The sequence below is a fragment of the Oreochromis niloticus genome, linkage group LG1 (assembly GCF_001858045.2).
Source record: "Oreochromis niloticus isolate F11D_XX linkage group LG1, O_niloticus_UMD_NMBU, whole genome shotgun sequence".
In the NCBI taxonomy this organism is placed as follows: Eukaryota; Metazoa; Chordata; class Actinopteri; order Cichliformes; family Cichlidae; genus Oreochromis; species Oreochromis niloticus.
In genome coordinates this window covers 6101513-6119806 of record NC_031965.2, presented here as the reverse complement: position 1 = coordinate 6119806, position 18294 = coordinate 6101513, and the positions used below count along the sequence as shown (strand labels likewise).

Below are 18294 nucleotides of genomic sequence, written 5' to 3'. Positions count from 1 at the left end.
ATGTGCAAACACTGACGCTACTTTTTTGAATTCATAATTCCATCAGTTTGAGAAACCATGAAAGAGCCACTCACTGATGTATCCTTCAATGAAATTTACTTCATAAGACCTTTTGCCACAGATATTCAGTCCAGTTTTTGTGTAATTTGGCATACCTTAGCCTTTCCCTGCATTTTCCTTCATTAAGATCATGTATCAGGTCTTTGCTGGATTTATTTTCTGTTTTTTTAACCACATATCCATATTTTTTTTTAAGACTAGCCACTTCCTTTGTCCTTCACTGATCCAGTTTCCTCAGATTTTTTAATCTGAGGAAACTGCACACTATGCTAAGATATTTTGAACTGCAAATAATGTATTTTTTCTGGTTGGCTGCTAGTAACAATGTGCCTCAAAATAAAATATAAAGTGGCGCTTTGCAAATTGGTCTGTATTGTGTAGACACAACATTGATTTATCCCTTGAATTAGGTTCCTTTTTGTGCTTAATTTGATTCATAGGTTGTGTTCAGTTGCTTAAAAAAATGAAAATGGTCAGGAACATAGACTGGACTGAAAATGAGTGAAAACACAGCCGAAGTCCAAAGAAAAACTGAAAGTCCATTTTAAAGAATTACAAGAAAGTCCAGCTCCTTGGAGGAAAAGAAGATATAAAGAAGATATAAAGAAATAAGAGGCTCAAGCCTTTTACACATTACCATATGTGCTGCTAAAACTTTGAATGTGTTTCAGTAATTTAGATGCAGTTTAAAAAAGTGGTAGATAAGTTACTTATGGAGTTGGCTTTTTTTTTTTTAAGTTGCAGTTTGTTCTCACTTTTCCATCATCAGTCCATGCAATTCACTTACACTCCCCTCTAAAGCCATCTTTCCATCGTTTTGGCTCCTCTGTGTACATGAAATCATTTATAATAGTCTACATCCGCATCACTTGACAGATTTCATGTTTCTTATTTCTGAAACTGAATGATGATGGTCTCAATTCAATTCAGTTTGATCCAAGAACTCTGAGTAATCTTCCCAGAGGAGAGGAGTAACACTATAGGCTGAATATGCTGCTCGTCATGCAGCGCAGCAGGAGAGAAGGGACTCGCATCACTCCGTTGTTAAATATTCATATTAATGATCCCTTTGGGGCAAATAACTTTCAGGTAAAACCCAAGCTGTTAAATTAAAAACTTTCTGCATGACGCAAGCACCTTCTTCCCAAGTTGTGGTCGATTGTGAAAAGGATGGGATAGTGTTTTGACATCCATCACCATGAACCTGCCAGACGCTTCTAATCACAGCCAGTATTGCTTGTCAGAAAAGACTTCGAGTGCAAATGACTAAAGTCTCCGGTATCCCCATAAGTAACATGTTTTTTTTCCACATAATTCACACAGTTTTTCTCTTTTAAGTACTGCTACTTGGATGCATTCAGTAAAAAAGTAAAAACAGCACAAAATTACAAATCTGCATTGAACGCCACAATTTATAGCATACAGAGTTGCTAATACTACTGAAAGTGGATCAACAGTGAAGAAAATTTGTACTGAAAGAGTTTTCTCTTTGAAATTTTGATGTAAATGAGGTGGTTAGACTAGGATTTCAGCTGAACTGCAATGTAGTCCATACGCAGTCAAAGGGAGAGCTGTATCAGCACTGGAAATCCAAATCATCACAGGTATTGTTTGCCAGGCTACAGGGGGTAAAATTATGAATATTTAATGCAAAGAATATGTTTTTCCTGGTAGGGTAGTCCATGGGGGCTCTGATGTTTGAGTTATTTGTGGCTCACATGGGAGGCTGTGCTCCTTTCAGTTGTAATCATGTGGAGCAGCCTGGCCGTACATTGTTCTGTCTTTTTCCTGAATGCATTAATCTGGGTGCCAAACTTGTTTCCTGGCAACAGGGGTAAACAGCTGCCTTCACTGACAAAAGGATGCAGTGGCCTCTTCTATTCAACAGTAGTAATAAGGACCTCTTCAGGCTGACTGCGGTGGGGAGGGGGGTCCAGTGGCGTGGGTACACAATCAACCTCTGATTTATGCTCTAACAAACAAACAAAACAAAACAAGACTGGAAACAAGACTGGAAACTTATCCAGCATAGGCAAGACTTTATTTACCTAATGCACACTTACCATGAATTAGCACTGCATTTATTCAAGAACACTGGATGGAAGCTAATCTGAATCAATATGGGTAACCTCCTGGAGACAATAAAAGTAAGTTTTTCATCAGTTTTAATCATTTTAATAATTTTGTTGTAACTTTAGCTATCAATATCATTTTTTTCAATCAACTGAATAACTTATTGACTTGATTAAGTTTATTGCCAAATCTGCACCATGAGTCCATAGACTGCAAGATTATGTTTTGAAATTGCTTCTTTTGTCTGATCAATGGCACAAAGTGGCTCCATTCCCAATGGCATAAAGCAAACAAACAAAAACAAAATAAAATTATAAAAAAAGCAAATCAAGCAGGGAGCCAGAATGAATGAGTCATCCCTGATGGTTAAGCCAAATTATCAATCCATTATTTTCAAATGGCTGACTTCTGTGACAGTTATTCAATTAACTAATGGGTGATATGAGCATTTAAATAAGAGCAGCAAATTTGAGTTTTTGAAATTTTGGCGTAAGCATGAAGACAGTTAAAAGGTTAAACAGTCACCACCATCAGAAGGCAATGTTATTTATAGAAATAAGCAAATCTTTGCATTTGAAAAAATACATAATTTGTTTACAGATAGTAGTATGGCTCAAGGGTGAAAGCAAAACTAAACAAGAAAACAGCGAGTCATCTTCTGAGCTCTATCGGCTGCAGTGGTTTTTTAACAATCTGGTACAGTTTTTGTGAGGCAGTATTTATGGCCAGTAGTCATAAAGATAACTTAGACCTAAGTGTTGTTCATAGTGATCAACCCACTCACAGAAAGGTCTTCTGCCTTTCACACAGAACGGCAAAATACTTTTATACGGGTACTGTAAATTCACATTAGTGCTCCTGCCATTGCCCTTGCACCTGCCCTTGTCCAAGAAATAATTCCTGGCAGACTTATTTCAATCCCGAGGAGCTCAGAGCCCACTCTTATCCATACTCGGTACAAAGAGTTGTTGCTGAACACTCGACAGTGACATCACCTTCTCCACTTCAAGGTCATCCACGGGTGGGATTCAGTATCAGGCAGATTTCAGCATTAAACCTCAACCTGCTTTTTCCTGGATGATTTCAGTTCAGCAGTCCATTCACATGCAATGTGTGTGTGTGTGTGTGTGGTCTCCATCACTGTGATGTCATGATGAATGGGTGGCCAACAAAGCGGAGAAGAGATGGGGAGAGGAAAAGTGATCTGTCCTCTGTCTTTTTATCGCTCTATTTCATCATGGAAATCACCTCATTTACTTTGAGCACTTCTCCATTCATCTCTTATTGTCACGGGCAAAACCCATTTTGTATGTGCTCCAATGGGGTGTGTATGCAGAAGTGTGTGTCTGTGTGTGTGTGTGTGTGTGTGTGTGTGTCTCAGAGACAGAACAGGGGATAAAAACAGCAAGCTTAATACACGCGGCTGGGTTTGTATGTGAGCAGCTGCATTAATGAACTGCACAATCACCTGTTCCCATTAAGAACTTCAAACTCAAGTTTTGCAAGAGTGAATATTCCTTTCAATCCAATGCTATATAGTGAAATATCACATGTAGTCCATGTAGGATAATGACAAAAAACAAGAAAAAAAAATCAGTTATTAAATAACTAATTAGGTCATAAAAATAAAGCTAATATTTGTGATGAAGTGTGGACGGTGAAGTCAGTAATCTCCTAATGGAGGAAACTACTTTCAAATCTGGTGATATGGAAGGGGATACATTGCTTGTGAGATGTCATTAGAGAGAAGAGGCTGAGGCCGGGGTTGGTTTTATAATTTGGTGTCCTTTGGGCTCTGCTTGTAAGACGATACTTCCTAAGTTTCCTTTTCTCAGCTTTCTTTACTGTGGTGGGGAGATGTGATGACCATGACTGGTTCTCCATCATAATTATTAACAGAAACCTTAAACCTTCTCCACCTCAGGTCAGCTTATGTAAACACACAACAGTTTTTTCCCCAGCTTCTTAGTTTTATCGATGTTTAGCAGCAAGTTGCCCTCTGTCTATGAGCGTCCATCATCGTAACCCTGCCAGTGACAGCGGAGTCATCTGCAAAATTCAGAATAGAGTCTTCTCTGCATATGGCAATGCAGTCATTGGTGTACAGGGTGAAAAGGAGGGGGCTGAGCACACAACCGTGGGGAACTCAAGTGCTAAGCACTAGAGAGGAGGAGATGTGACTGCCAATCTGAACTGTCTAAGGGTCTGTGTGTGACAAAGCCCAATTTCCAAATGCAGAGTGTAGTACTCAAGCCCAGAGTGCTATGTTTGCCAATCAGTTTCATGGGGGGATATTGAACTGAATGCTGAGCTGAAATCAGCCAGGCTTTTGGCGTGGTATGGCATGCCAAAAATCCAGAATAAATTTGCTCTCTTCCAGACTCGGTGTGATGGTAATGGCAGTCAAGAACTACATCAAAAAGCGTGTGGATACTTACTATCTAAACAAGTCACTGCCAGTTCCTAGCAATTATGAAAATGTGTTTACTTTTTACAACTGAAACTAGGACCATAAATGTGAGCTAGGTGAAAAAAGGACAAAACCATCTGAAAGAAACAGTTTTTTTGTAATGTTCTTCCCTTTCACTAGCAGTTTTACCACTTTACTGTAAATTTTGCCTTAACCCTTCATTCAATTTCCAGCCAACAATTTCTTTGAAAATTGCAGGGTTAATTAACCTCCTGCATCTGATAACGTGACTCTAATCATAGCCTACTCATTATCTAGTGTTTTTTCCTTAGAGGGTCAGCATCTGCTCATTTTCAACCATCAAAAAATGAAAGTGTATTTCACTGACAAAGTGTGTAGTAGTTGGTCTCTGCAGACCTTTGCAATCTTATCGTAATGTCAGCCTCTACTTCATAAACTGTGATTCCAGATCAGTGTGACCACAGATGCTAAAGTTTGCACAAAGGCAAGCACCAAATTACTAAAAATGTAAGTGTTAACAGACACTGAAACACAGCAACAATGTAAACTTGGATACTGTTGCAACTCAGGTTGCTATGGATACAGCTATGCAGCATTGTAAGCTGGGATGCTATATATGGCTGCAGATAAGATGTCTGAAGCTGATCTTTGAGAGGATGAATTAAGACCCTTGTGTAAATCTCTGAGCTTGATGAATGGGCCTGCATATATTACATATTTGGAATAATGTTCTTTCAGACTAAAAAAAAAAAAGGACAACGACAGACACACTGACGTTGTGTTAAGCTGTGTTTTGAAAGGTGCCATAAAAGTACGGCAGAAGGTTGGAGCTTCGTATGCTGAGAATCTAATCAGTGCCTTGCTGTTTTCATTCCAAGTCAAGCTAGGGGTCCTGTTCTAGGGAGGCTATGCGAGCTGGTTAATGACATGAATACAATTAATAATTCAAAACAAACTCTATGTGGGTCTAAACAGAAATGTTCGAGTGTGCTGGTACCTTCAGTGAATAGCAGGAGAGCAGCAGCATAGTTTATAGAGTAATCCAACATGACAGCATTCACCTCGGATGACAGAGAGTGGAAGACAACTATCAAAACGCTTATAAATATCTTATATAGCCACTGAGGAGCACAGGAGCAGTGGAGGAGGCAGGACTGGTGAGAAAGCTTTCAGATGTGCTGCAGCTCCTGCTGCAGAAGCAAATATCACGGTACACCCAAGGAAGACTACATTTATCAGTGTTTACTGTGTGTGCAATTATTTGTGTATGTAGCATAGCACAGTGAGTGATGTAAGCGGTGGATTCAGGAAAGCAGCTGGTAGAGGAAAAGTGTCTGTGCCTTGACAGCGACACGGGCTCATAAATAGAAATAAGGAATTTCAACGCCTGGTTTTGTGTTAGTCCGCATATATTAGTGTGTATAAGTGACCACGCTCTACACTGCAGGAGGATATGAGCTGTAGACAATAAGAAAATAATAAAACCTGAAAGTAGCAGTAGAGCTCCAGAGCTAAATCTTTTTACCTCCTGGCATGGAAAAGTAACACAGCTAAATTCTTTTTTTTTTTTTTCCTGTGAGTTGTAACATGGTCTCCCACAAAGAAAGCCCCAGGTCAGATATTATGAGAATACACAGGACTGCTAAGATATGAACACTTCACCCTCGAGTGTTGTACAACAAAAACCTGGAGCAAAACAACGGTTTCAGCCTCTGGTTGTGGGAGGTGGAAGAAAGGAGGTAATAAGGGTGAAGCATCAGTGGATAAGAGTAAAACTCTTGAGGGACCCACTCCCCCTCCCTTTCCTTTCTTTCTTTTTCTGTGTCTCAGTGTGTTTAGTAAAAGAAAACAAGTGGTTCAGGCCAGAGCTACAGCTTTCTTTTGCCTTTTTTTGTACTGTAGCTGTGATCACTTGGGTTAGTCAAACAAAACTGGGCGACTGATCATCACAGAAATCATCACAGCCTTATTCCGTAATGGGTTTGAATTAATTTGTCAACTAAAAATCCTATATACAATACCCCATAATTACATAATATATGAGAAATAATATGAATAATGGGAATATGGCTCCTTTCTGTTTAAATCTCTCGTCTGCCAGATTTAAAGAGAAAGGCATAATGTGCCCGGACCAACCAGGCACATTATTGATCACAGGAGGTTTCCCCGCTCAGGCTAGAGCTTCATTTAAACTAGCTTTATTGTTTCCAGATAACACCCCTCGCAACAGCCTCCCGCTGACTGAATTTAATGCAAGCTGCTACTTTCAAAGCCCATGCCTCTTGCTTCTGTCAATCCCTTGCACTTAGAAGCCTTTCTTCGTCTCTCACCAGCCGCCAAAGAAACCTGCAAATCAATCAGGTTCCCTCTCCTTCTCCCCTCTGCGCGAGAATTCCCAAACTCAATAGAACTAGATGAAAACCCTGAAAAGAGCGAGCACGCTATTGATGCACTCAAATCTCATCTGTTCAAATCTCAGATGTCATATGCATGCTGACAGAATCAGATTAGGTGAAGGGTTACAGCAGGACAGAGTGCACTCTAAGTATGATTAATGCATTTAAAAAAAATGTTAAAACTCATATTCTGTGTAATATAATAGACAAAATGTAATAATTCTTAGACAGGATGGTTCTTAAATATCTACCAAACCAATGTGGACAAAACTCTTTTTTGCCATATTCCATTGGAGCCTAAAGAGTGGAATCTTTTCAGCCACAAGACGCAATGTTACCATCGCAATTTTAAGTAGGTTGCTATCTAAAATAGTGACATTATGTGTCCCACCACTGCTAAACACTGACTGTTCCCTCCTTCACCATCCATATCCTACCCACATGATAGCACAAGTCTTTACTGGGTCATGAAACTGTCATCTGTCCCCCGTCAACCTCCAAGTGAGTCAGAGCACCAGAACATAACGGGATCAAAGAGGAACGCATTTCAAACACACACCACCGCCTGTATCCACCACCCTGCTTTCTCAAGCCTTCTGCTTGATTAAAAGAATTGCAGCTTCCTTTCTGCTGTCAAGTGACAGTGCTTCATATTGTGATTGCCATCTAATCAGAAAGTGTGTCGACATGTCTGAGCAATGAAAACAACAACAGAGGTAACATGGTTGGCAAAAAAACAACAACAACAAAAAAATCCTTTATGAGAACGACGGAGCCGTGCGAAGAGCAAGAATCCAAACAAGCGTGTGGAAAGACAGGAATATGTGATGAATAAATAACAAGGACAGACTACTTACAATTATGTCTTTAAAATGAAGACAAAGGCAGCGAAGGAGAATTATAAATGCATTACCGAAACGGCGACATACAGTAGGAGCAGCAGCAAAGCTGTTTGCCATTTTGCCAGATATAAAGGGCCATTTCATGTGGCTCACACGCCTGGGGCAATGTGAATTATACACAGTAATGTGCCTCTCACATTACTCTAAATGTACATTTCTACACTGGCTGATTGTTAGGTGCTATAGAGACTGACAAATCCATTTAGCATTGTTGGATAATTAGGGCCGAATGGAGCAATAACCTCAGATGCTCTCCAGGACAGCAGAGTGTGTGCAGCAGTGCACGAACATTACATGCTATTTTCTTCTGTGGCTTGGAGAGGTCAAGTCAAAGGGGACCCATCTGTTTCTTCATACAATGGCACTCGATTTATGCTCTGAAAAAGGATCGCAGGCTGTAATTTTCACACGATTGCTTTAGCAATGATTTAATTTGGACTAATCCAATTGAAGTATAGCGTTATGCATACATTTCTGATTAACTTATAACACAGGCTATATCGTGTGTTCAAGGCAATGAAGACAATGAAGACCACATCTGAAAATGCAAGCAGTACGTAGGTGGAATATTAACATGTTGACAAGTGTTGAGGCTGTGATCCAATCTCATCTATTTTGTCTGTGATCCACACTTAAACCTGTAGTCATTTGTAGCACGTGTCTCTCCTGCGAATCAGGCAACTTGAACGTATCACATACTTGAATGTGTGTAAAAAGTACCTACAATGATAAACATTTTAGTTAATGTTAAAAAGGTATAAAAGCTTTTCGCTTGATACATTTACTGATCCTGTCCTGTCCTACCTCTGACAGTGACATGACATAAGTGACATGAGCTGTGTATAGAAATAACCATGTGCAGAACATGTACCCTGTGATAACAGCAGTTAAAGTTGAACTGAAACAGCTTTCTCATTATGTAGTGAATCCATGTCTCATCGCAGCACAAACAGTGGCTGTTTAAAAAAAAACAAAAAAACATGCAGACGCTTTTCCTTTTTTTGATTGCTGTCAAAAAAGCTCAAGGTGCATTTGTCTTGATTTGCAAATGTAAGATTCAGCAAGAGAAGATAAAAATATGAGGCCTAGTGTATACATCACATCTTGATTTTCTTTGTAAGACCAACAGAGCTAGTGCTTTAAAAAAATAATCCATATAACTCCATAAGCAAAGATTCATTCCAGTGTTTTTGTATCTTTTGGAATATAGAAGTCATTGAGGGAGTTTTGAATGGTGCTTTTCTACTTGGCTTGAGCAGTGAAAGTATTACTATAAGTCTCATTCATCCAAGCACTTTTTTGCATTTCAAAAAAAAGAAAAAAAAAAGCATTCACACTAAGAGCAATTTAATGTTTAGTGCTCCATTTAAATTGGTGGTTTGTGGTTTTTATCCACAAACCAACTTACCAGGCAACCGGCTCTAAGTCCTGAGCCACAGCCACCCTGGTCATGGGTAAAAGTAACTGGTTCAAGATGTCTTAAACTTCTCCAGTTTACAATTCCAGTGACGTTTTAAGCCAGTCCGCTTCTTCCTCGAGAATTTTTTTTTTTCAGAAATAGCATGAGAGATTGCTTATCAGGCAAAAAAAAAAGAAGAAAGAAAAAAATCCAACAAAGCTGATTTTATAGAATTGAGCAAACAACTTGTGGTGTAATTTGAACCGTCTCACTGGGATAACCATCTCCATACCATGTGTGATTGCTGCATTTTTCCACAATGCACTAATGATGCCTTGGGGCTAAAAATATGGCTGTAAATGGAGCATTCATTGAACAGTCTTGCAGTGAACAAAATCCTTGTTCAATGAACTTCCTTCCTAAGTCCTTCCTATAGAAAATGATATTCACAGACAATTAGGCAATAGCATCTTGACATGATGCATTCACACATTCACTACATAGAATAAGGAATATGCGCTGAACAGGCAAACATGCAAAATATTACATAACCACTGGATAAATAACAACTAAGTGCTATAATTTGTTCATATTTGTTCATATCTGGCATGAATGAAAAAAAACAAAACAACAAAATGGTGCATCTTTTTTCAATATCCAGGCTTTTCTAAAATGCAAACATATGGGACGGCAGCACTTCTGTTCATGTTCACCACACAGACAGTACTCTAAATACTCTAAAGTGTACCTAACTATTTTTGTATCTTTTAGCTTTTAAAGGACATTAAGATGCATCGTGTGAGAATTAAACGGTGAACTTGTAAAGAAACAGCTAAATATAAAACAGTGTAATTAGAACTGATGTTGTGCTTACATCTAAGGTTTACATTATCAATCCTAATGACCCTCATTTGGTTCTTTTCATAGATATATGTTCCTATCTATGTTTGTTCAAACAGAACAGGCAGGTTTAAGAAGAAAGGGTAAAAGTGCACCACTTCAGATCTGGTTGTTGCGCACACTGTCAACTTAAAGCATGAACTGAATCGCCATTTGAGCCTTAGGGTTTTGCTCCAAGGGAGAAAACTGATAAGAAAAGTGGCCAGCTTGAACATTTAATGAGGTCCATGGCTGTTACCTTTGGAAGTGCTTTTATCTTCTATCATGCTTTCTGTCAAACTGCAATGTGACATTTTTCCAAATTGCTCTATTCATGGTGAATCAAATGCTGGTTGATCTTGCCAGTGAAGCAGGAGGAAATTCACTACATTCTGATAACAACCCTGATTACAGTCCATAATCAAGTAAGGTCAGAAACTGGATGCCTCTCCACAAAATATTGGTTTAATATGATTTTTCTGATAATACCCTACAGACTAAATGTAAATAAGTGTTAAAGCTGGAAGAATTTTTGTTTACTTATGACTAAAGATGAAATGTGATCATTCATCCATCCATCCATCCATTCTTAGTTAATTTAAAAGATAAAATTGTGAGTTCAATTAAATTTTGTTCATATAGCCAATCGATTCTAAATCACCTCACAGTACTTTATATTATAAGGTACATTTCCTACAATAATGCAGAGAAAACCCCAACAATCAGACTAGCCTCTCTGAGCAAATACTTGGAGACAGTGGGAAGGAAAAACTCCCTTGTAACAGGGAGAAACTTCAGGCAGAACCAGGCTCAGGGAGGGTGTCAATGGAAAATTGTACTTAGTAGTCAGTATAATCTTTTAATGATATGAGTTTCCATATATGTTTAGAGGTGTATAATCGATTGTGTAGTGATAGGATGTGTGATCTTTAGTGGGCTTTGTGTGCATTCCAGGGTGTTCTGGTATTCAAACCCACATCCTGGGAGCATGGGAGAGGTCGTACCTTGTCTTATTGTTTTATGATAGGATAAACGTATCTATGTCTGTTTTAGGCTAAGTGCATTTTGTTTAGATGAACTGCTGGACTTCCAGGCCAGCAGGTTTAGGAGGTCATTTATGGGTTCACACACACACACACACACACACACACACACACACACACACACACACCCCCCTAAACATCCACATTCCAATGTAAGGAACAAACACCCACTGATGTATAAATAAAGACCAGGGCAGTCTCAGAGCGCGTCACAGAGCCCTGCTCTGTGCTGCCCTTGTATACAAGTAAAACTGTGTTTCTCCTCTCTGATTCTCAACTGAAGAAGTGTTAACTATCTTTTCTATGTTTTCTAAACTATGTTTTTTATGGTTTTGTGTGACTAACAGTTCCTCAACGGGTATTAAACCTATGCAAGTGGTGCATCCATGTTCAGATGAGGCTTTGATGGTCCATAAGTGAAGCTCACTGAACTAAAGAATGTGGTTTGATGATGATTGACATGCTTTCCAGATAGAAGGTTTCTCCTCCTAGCAAGGAAATACAGGTGCAGCAGTCAGAGTATTGCTGAAAGGAATCTCCTGAGAAATCTTCAGAGGCCCAGTGAGAAGCGAGAACCATTCCAGGCATAGCTGACAGCCCAGGCAGTGGTTGAGGTCAAAGGTCGAGCTGTTTGGGGCCCATTATGAGATCAGACTTTGGAGCCACAGCAAGGACCACGAAGCTGCGTTGGAATGAGAGCTGTTCCAAAGGGGCTTTCCAGAGGCCAACAGAGGAGATTGTGGACAACAGACGGGCACCTGAAGGATGAGGGGAGCGTGCCAAGCTCCATCGACAGCGCAGGCGGAGTCCAAGGATGGCATCATGATTCTGTGAAAAGCACAGGAACCAGAAGCGATGGTGGTGATGACAGCAGTTTCCTATGAACATCACCTAATGCTGTGTCACTGTACTATGCACACGATGGCACACTGAAGACTGCTGGGATCATAACAGCAGTAAGATAATGGGATCCAGCACCCTTTCCACAGAGGGTTTTCCTGCAGAGGATGGACAATGGAGGAGTCATATGTATCCCCCACAGGACAAGGAGGCCTGAAGTGAGGTGATGGGGGTTGGTAGAGGCCATAAAACTAGAGTACTGATGAGGCCTGCAGCTTTGAAGATAGCTGAGACCCATGTTGACAAGCAACAAAACCAACTGGTATGTTTGAATGTCTATTCTACATACATTTGGACTCTGGTCTTATGGACAGTGATAGAAACAACTGGAAGAGACATTTATGATGCCCTGCAGAACTTAAACCACTCTGCAGAGAGACGTGATTTACATGTTTTGCGGAGGAGCACCACCAAGCTGGAGTGATCTTGAAAATGTTAATTTCTTATTTTGACCATTAACAATTCATTTGTTCATTTGTAGGATGCAGTTTACCATTGAATGACATTAATGAGAAATTGGATAACCGCATAATATTTTCCACTGTTGCTGCATACATAGCCGTGAAAGATGATGATAATGACCCCGACCTGTTGGAATGTGAAGACTTTGTGTGATTAATGAGGATGTGACAGAAAATGTACAACAAGATGTTACATACTGATATCTCACTTAAAAGTTATACTGACAACAGGGGGGAATGTCAATGGAAAATTGTACTTAGTAGTCAGTATAATCTTTTAATGATATGAGTTTCCATATATGCTTAGAGGTGTATAATCAATTGTGTAGTGATAGGATGTGTGATCTTTAGTGGGCTTTGTGTGCATTCCAGGGTGTTCTGGTATTCAAACCCACATCCTGGGAGCATGGGAGAGGTCGTACCTTGTCTTATTGTTTTATGATAGGATAAACGTATCTATGTCTGTTTTAGGCTAAGTGCATTTTGTTTAGATGAACTGCTGGACTTCCAGGCCAGCAGGTTTAGGAGGTCATTTATGGGTTCTCACACACACACACACACACACACACACACACACACACACACCTAAACATCCACATTCCAATGTAAGGAACAAACACCCACTGATGTATAAATAAAGACCAGGGCAGTCTCAGAGCACGTGTCACAGAGCCCTGCTCTGTGCTTCCCTTGTATACAAGTAAAACTGTATTTCTCCTCTCTGATTCTCAACTGAAGAAGTGTTTTAGAATAATTCTCCTGACAGAGGGGCACCCATTTCTGAAGTACTGTTTTAAAGCACTGAGAATAGCAATTTTACCATCGCCGACAAGTGGTGTCTGAGAAACTGCTTGCTTATTGGCTGTCAACAACAATCCAACCACAGGTAAGCCTCCTTAAGCCCATAAACACACCAGGAAAGCTTTTACAGAGGTCAAAACAGAAAGCAACTCATAAACTTTTATTGGAATGGAAGCCTTTTTGTATCTAAAGCTATTGCCATTTGGCGGCCTCAAGAAAGAATGCAAGTTCAAGTCTACATATGGATCATACCATTAGTTCTGGCAGGAAATGACGTGAAGCTATACCACAGGGGTGTCAAACACAAGGCAATTTTGGCTCTCTGACACTGGGAGGCTGCTTTCCTAACTGCAGATAGAAAATAATCTTCTATTGACAACAGTGGTTCTGACAGACCTATACTTTGGAAAACAGATTAGTAATGAAACAGAAGAATAATGAGTTCGCAGTACATGGAAACCATTGATTTAAACAACACTTGAAAGTACAAACCCTTCATCTGCAAGAAAATTGAGGCTAACATGTTGAACACAGACTATGGAGCTGGCTGATATAATAGCAAGCCCAAGGTGTGCTACACAAGAGGAGTGTGATCAGAAAGCGTTGAGAGTGGGATGCACAGAGAGCAAATGAGAAAATAGGGTAGAATAAAATAAAGATGGGTGTATGGATGAGCAGAAGGCTATGCAGCAGTGAGAGCACAAATCCTTGGAAGCCCAGAGTGCAGCAGATGTTGCCGACTTTGTCACAGTAGTCTGAATCATTCATTCTCCTTTAGTTTTTATGGGAATGACAGTAAACATCGGCCTTGTGGTGTGTCAAAGGAGTTGTTTTCTCCCACCACTTGTGAGTGCCGCTAAGAAATGATGGATGGTAAAGAACACTCCTTATCTGTGCTGCTGTGATCCTTCTGGATTTCTTTTAACCCTTTATCTCTTTGTCTTAGGCACGCCACCTCACTGTGGATCATGAAAGTTTTAGAGACTTGTCATGAAGGGATCATCATCATGAAACTCAGTCAAGCCTGTGTCTGCCAGCAGCTGAAAACAAGGGAAGGCTTCCAAATTGATGCAATATGCATTGCAGTATGTCCTAAATATACATTTCCTCTGAGGAAACAGCTATAAAGCCTGCACACACGTTACTTTTAGTTGTTCCACACCACTTGACAAAAGTACAAAGAGAGCACAATTACTCTGATCCCTTTCTTTTCTTTTACTCCTTTAAAAAGAAAATAAAAAGTACCGCAGTCTGGGTTTCTCAAGGTCAACACCACAACACCAGTGATAGTGCAAATGATCCCCCTTTTTTAGCCCCCAGTCTTAATACAATGTAGGCCTTTCTGTGATGACTCAGGTGTAATCTACTGTGACAACATTGCTTTCATTTCTTTAAATTTTTATTTATGTGTATCGATATACGATAAATGTATATTTTTATACACTCATACAAATGAATATACCTCTTAATTGCTAATAAAATTCAAGGTCACAGGGAGGCTGGAGCCTATCCCCGCTGACATAAGGTGAAAGGTGGCGTACACCCTGCATGAGTCACCAGTGTATCACAGGGCTAACAGAGAGAGACAGACAACCGTTCACACTCATATTCACACCTACCCACAAATTAACCAAACATGGAGGTCTTTGGACTGTGAGAGGAAGTCAGTGCACCTGGAGAGAACCCAAGCATGCCCAGGGAAAAACACACAATATCCAAACAGAAAGGCCCCATTCAACCAGGCTGGAACCAAAACTCCTTTACCCTTTTCCTCCTTCACTCAATTAAACATGGATGGAGGTTGTATCAGCACCTCAAACACCCCCTAAAACTCCCACAGAGGACTTGCGACATGTGTCATCGCCATCATTAACTCCTCCCACACAGACACACACACCAACACCACCTCCTGTCAGCGGGGCTTAGAGAGCAGCACACAGAAGTGACATCTATAATGTGTATCACTTGGAGGCCCGTATTGTGGCTGCATCCATGTTTTATCCTGCAGCACTGTTTTACATTTTCAAAAGCATGCAACATTAACACAATAAATGCTGGGTCCTGAAGTTGTGCATTCACCTCTCTCTGTTGGAAAATGACAGAATTTGTTATATACTCCATGATTATCCATCTCTAACCACTCTACAACAAACCTGATTGCAGCTTTTCTCATTTTCTCATAATGCTTCCTCCCAGTTGCAGATTTTGCCTGATTAACCATCATCTGGTGGGATTTCTGAGAACAATGTTATAACATAGCCACAATGTGTAAGAAAAGGTGAAAATCAAATGCACTGCGATGAGAAATTCTAAGAGGATCTACATTTGCTAAATGCTTGATAATCTCAAAACAATTAAGAAATATAGTGTTAGGGCCGTTTCATACATTTCAACCAGTGAAGCACGGTGGCACAATTGTTAGCACTGTTGTCTTGAGCTAGAAGGTCCTGGGTGTGAATCAACCAACAGGGCCTTTCTGTGCGGTGTTTGGATGTTCTCCCCGTGTCTGCGTCGGTTCTCTCTGGGTACCTTGGCTTCCTCCCACAGTCCGAAGACATGCATTTAGTAGGTTTAGGTTAATTGCTGATTTTAAATTGGCCATAGCTGTGGCTGTGAATGGTGGTCTGTCTCTTTATGTTAGCCATTCGACAGACTGACAATCTGTCCAGGATCTACTCCATCTCTTGCCCTAATGCAACGGAGAGAGTCCACCCACCCACCCATGACGCTGAAGCAGAAGTAAATAGATGAATACTTCCATCCAAATTCTATTCAAACTGGTTTAGATTAGTTTATGCTACAGGTGTTTCTGGAAAGGACTGGGCCTCCTGCTAACCCTCTGCATGGCAGAACTTCCACGTAGTTGATATAAATAAATAACGATGCACAACTTACAGTATCTTGGGACATGGGCAATGAAAAACAAATTCACAGAAGGCAGAAATGTGAGTAAAATGGGACCTTTAAACAGAATCTGAACTCACAGCTATGACAGACTGAATAATTCATGACCTGTTCATGACTCTGGCTGTAAACAGAACGCCCGAGTAGGTTTTACAAGCATTTGCCACTTGCACATTTTGTGTTTGCCGTGTAATGAGAAATGTGGCAAAACCTTTATCAAACATGAAACCTTCAGGTCATATATTCTCATCTTAATTACACAAAATACAAACTATGATATTAAAAACTAAAACACCCTGCTCAAAAATGCTTTAATGCTTCTTTTGTTGGAAAAACGTTTGCAAAGGAAGCAGCCACACTGTTTGAGGATGTCCTTATAAACCTCATCGCTTGGGCTTCCTCATTCAGTCCTTCAACACTGTCAAGAGAACCTGGATTTTAAGAGCGAGTGGGAGTTTATTCAGTCTCCTCACCAAGGCTAACACCACTGTCTTTGAGTTTTAATGGGGAAGGTGAAGCAAGGTCACTCAGTAGTTGGCTGGTCAAACTCACAGCAAATAACAGAGATGATTATGAGATCCCTGCACTTCCAAACACATTAGTGTAAGCTGCCTTGCCCACGCAGCTGACAAATCTGCTGTCTTAGATCATAGTAAGGCTGCTAAACTCACATATCAAAGACTTACCCACCATGCTTTGCACTTTGCAAGGTAATAAAAAAAGCAACTACTCACTAGCACGAGAATGGAATTACATCTGGTAGATGATGATTGTACCACACAAGATTAAAGCAATGTGGGCTGCTGAATGATGATATTTTCTATGTGTGGCTTATGGTCAACAAATTAATTGAGATCAACAGCATGCCTCACTTAGAATGATAATAACATTAACAGGAACAATGAGCAGATTTTCATTTCTTCACAACATTGCATTTAGAAGAAAGCCTAATCATAATGAGTGATGAATGAATACAGGAAAGCTACCTAAGCGCACTAGCAGAGACTATAGATGTCTGTGCAAAGCTGATAAACTTTCTCATCCTGTGGCTGAAGAGATGAGGGATCCCAGGGATGCTAGATCCACATTTATGCCACAGTGCAACCATGAAGTCTATAGCAGTGCTATCAGAAGTTACACTGCATTCAATTTGTGATCGGTTTTCATGCCATCAGTGACACTTTTCTTTAGTCAGAGAAAACAACAAAAGATGAGTTTAATCAAACCTTCAGATAGCCAGTACTAAATACGCCTAACACCAATACCTGGGAATATCAGGAAAAGGTCCCACGATTAATCTTAAACTGACAGTGTTAAATAGCTCTATATAGCATTATTATTGAACTTCAGATCAATCTATTGGCTTTGAAGGAGGGATAAGAGGCCAAATGTGACAATATTTGAAATCCACCACATTTGTGAGGATCACAGTTTAAACAATAAATGATTAAGTTGACCTTGAAGGCCTTGGTGTGTATAAGCCAAATTGTTATGGATTGTTAACATGACCCTGATGTACACCCCCACAAAGTTTTATCGGAATTAATTCAAAACATTTTGAGTTACAGTGATCCCTCGTTTATCGCGGGAGTTCTAAAAATAACCCGCAATAGGTGAAATTCGCTTAGTAGCCAGTTTTGTTTTTTACAATTATTATAGATGTTTTAAGGCTGTAAAACCCCTCACTACACACTTTATACACTTTTCTCAGGCAGGCATGCACATTTTCACACTTTTCTCTCGTTTAAAACCCCTCAAAGTTCAAACTTTCGTAGTAAAATAAGTACAGTATTATAGAGTGAAACCAAAGGCACCCGCAGGTGCTTTTGACGGTGCAAAACGTTTCGTCGACATTGTTGTGTTTGTTGGGGAGAAAACTTACAAACTTACAGTACTGCACTTCAGAGTCACACTGCTAGCGATAGAAGACTTATGTAAATTTGACAAGCTGGACGCATTCTGTGCTGTACAGGAGACACGGCACGAGATTGATTGACAATGGTCTACAGCCAATCAGGACGCAGAACACAATGCGCCGTAAAAAA

General features: G+C 40.0%; 1 protein-coding gene across 1 annotated transcript in view; it reads right to left on the bottom strand.

The window, feature by feature from the left end:
• LOC100705180 (protein kinase C-binding protein NELL1) overlaps nt 1-18294 on the bottom strand; it is a 292322-nt gene that overhangs the window by 116906 nt on the left and 157122 nt on the right. The window lies entirely within an intron of this gene.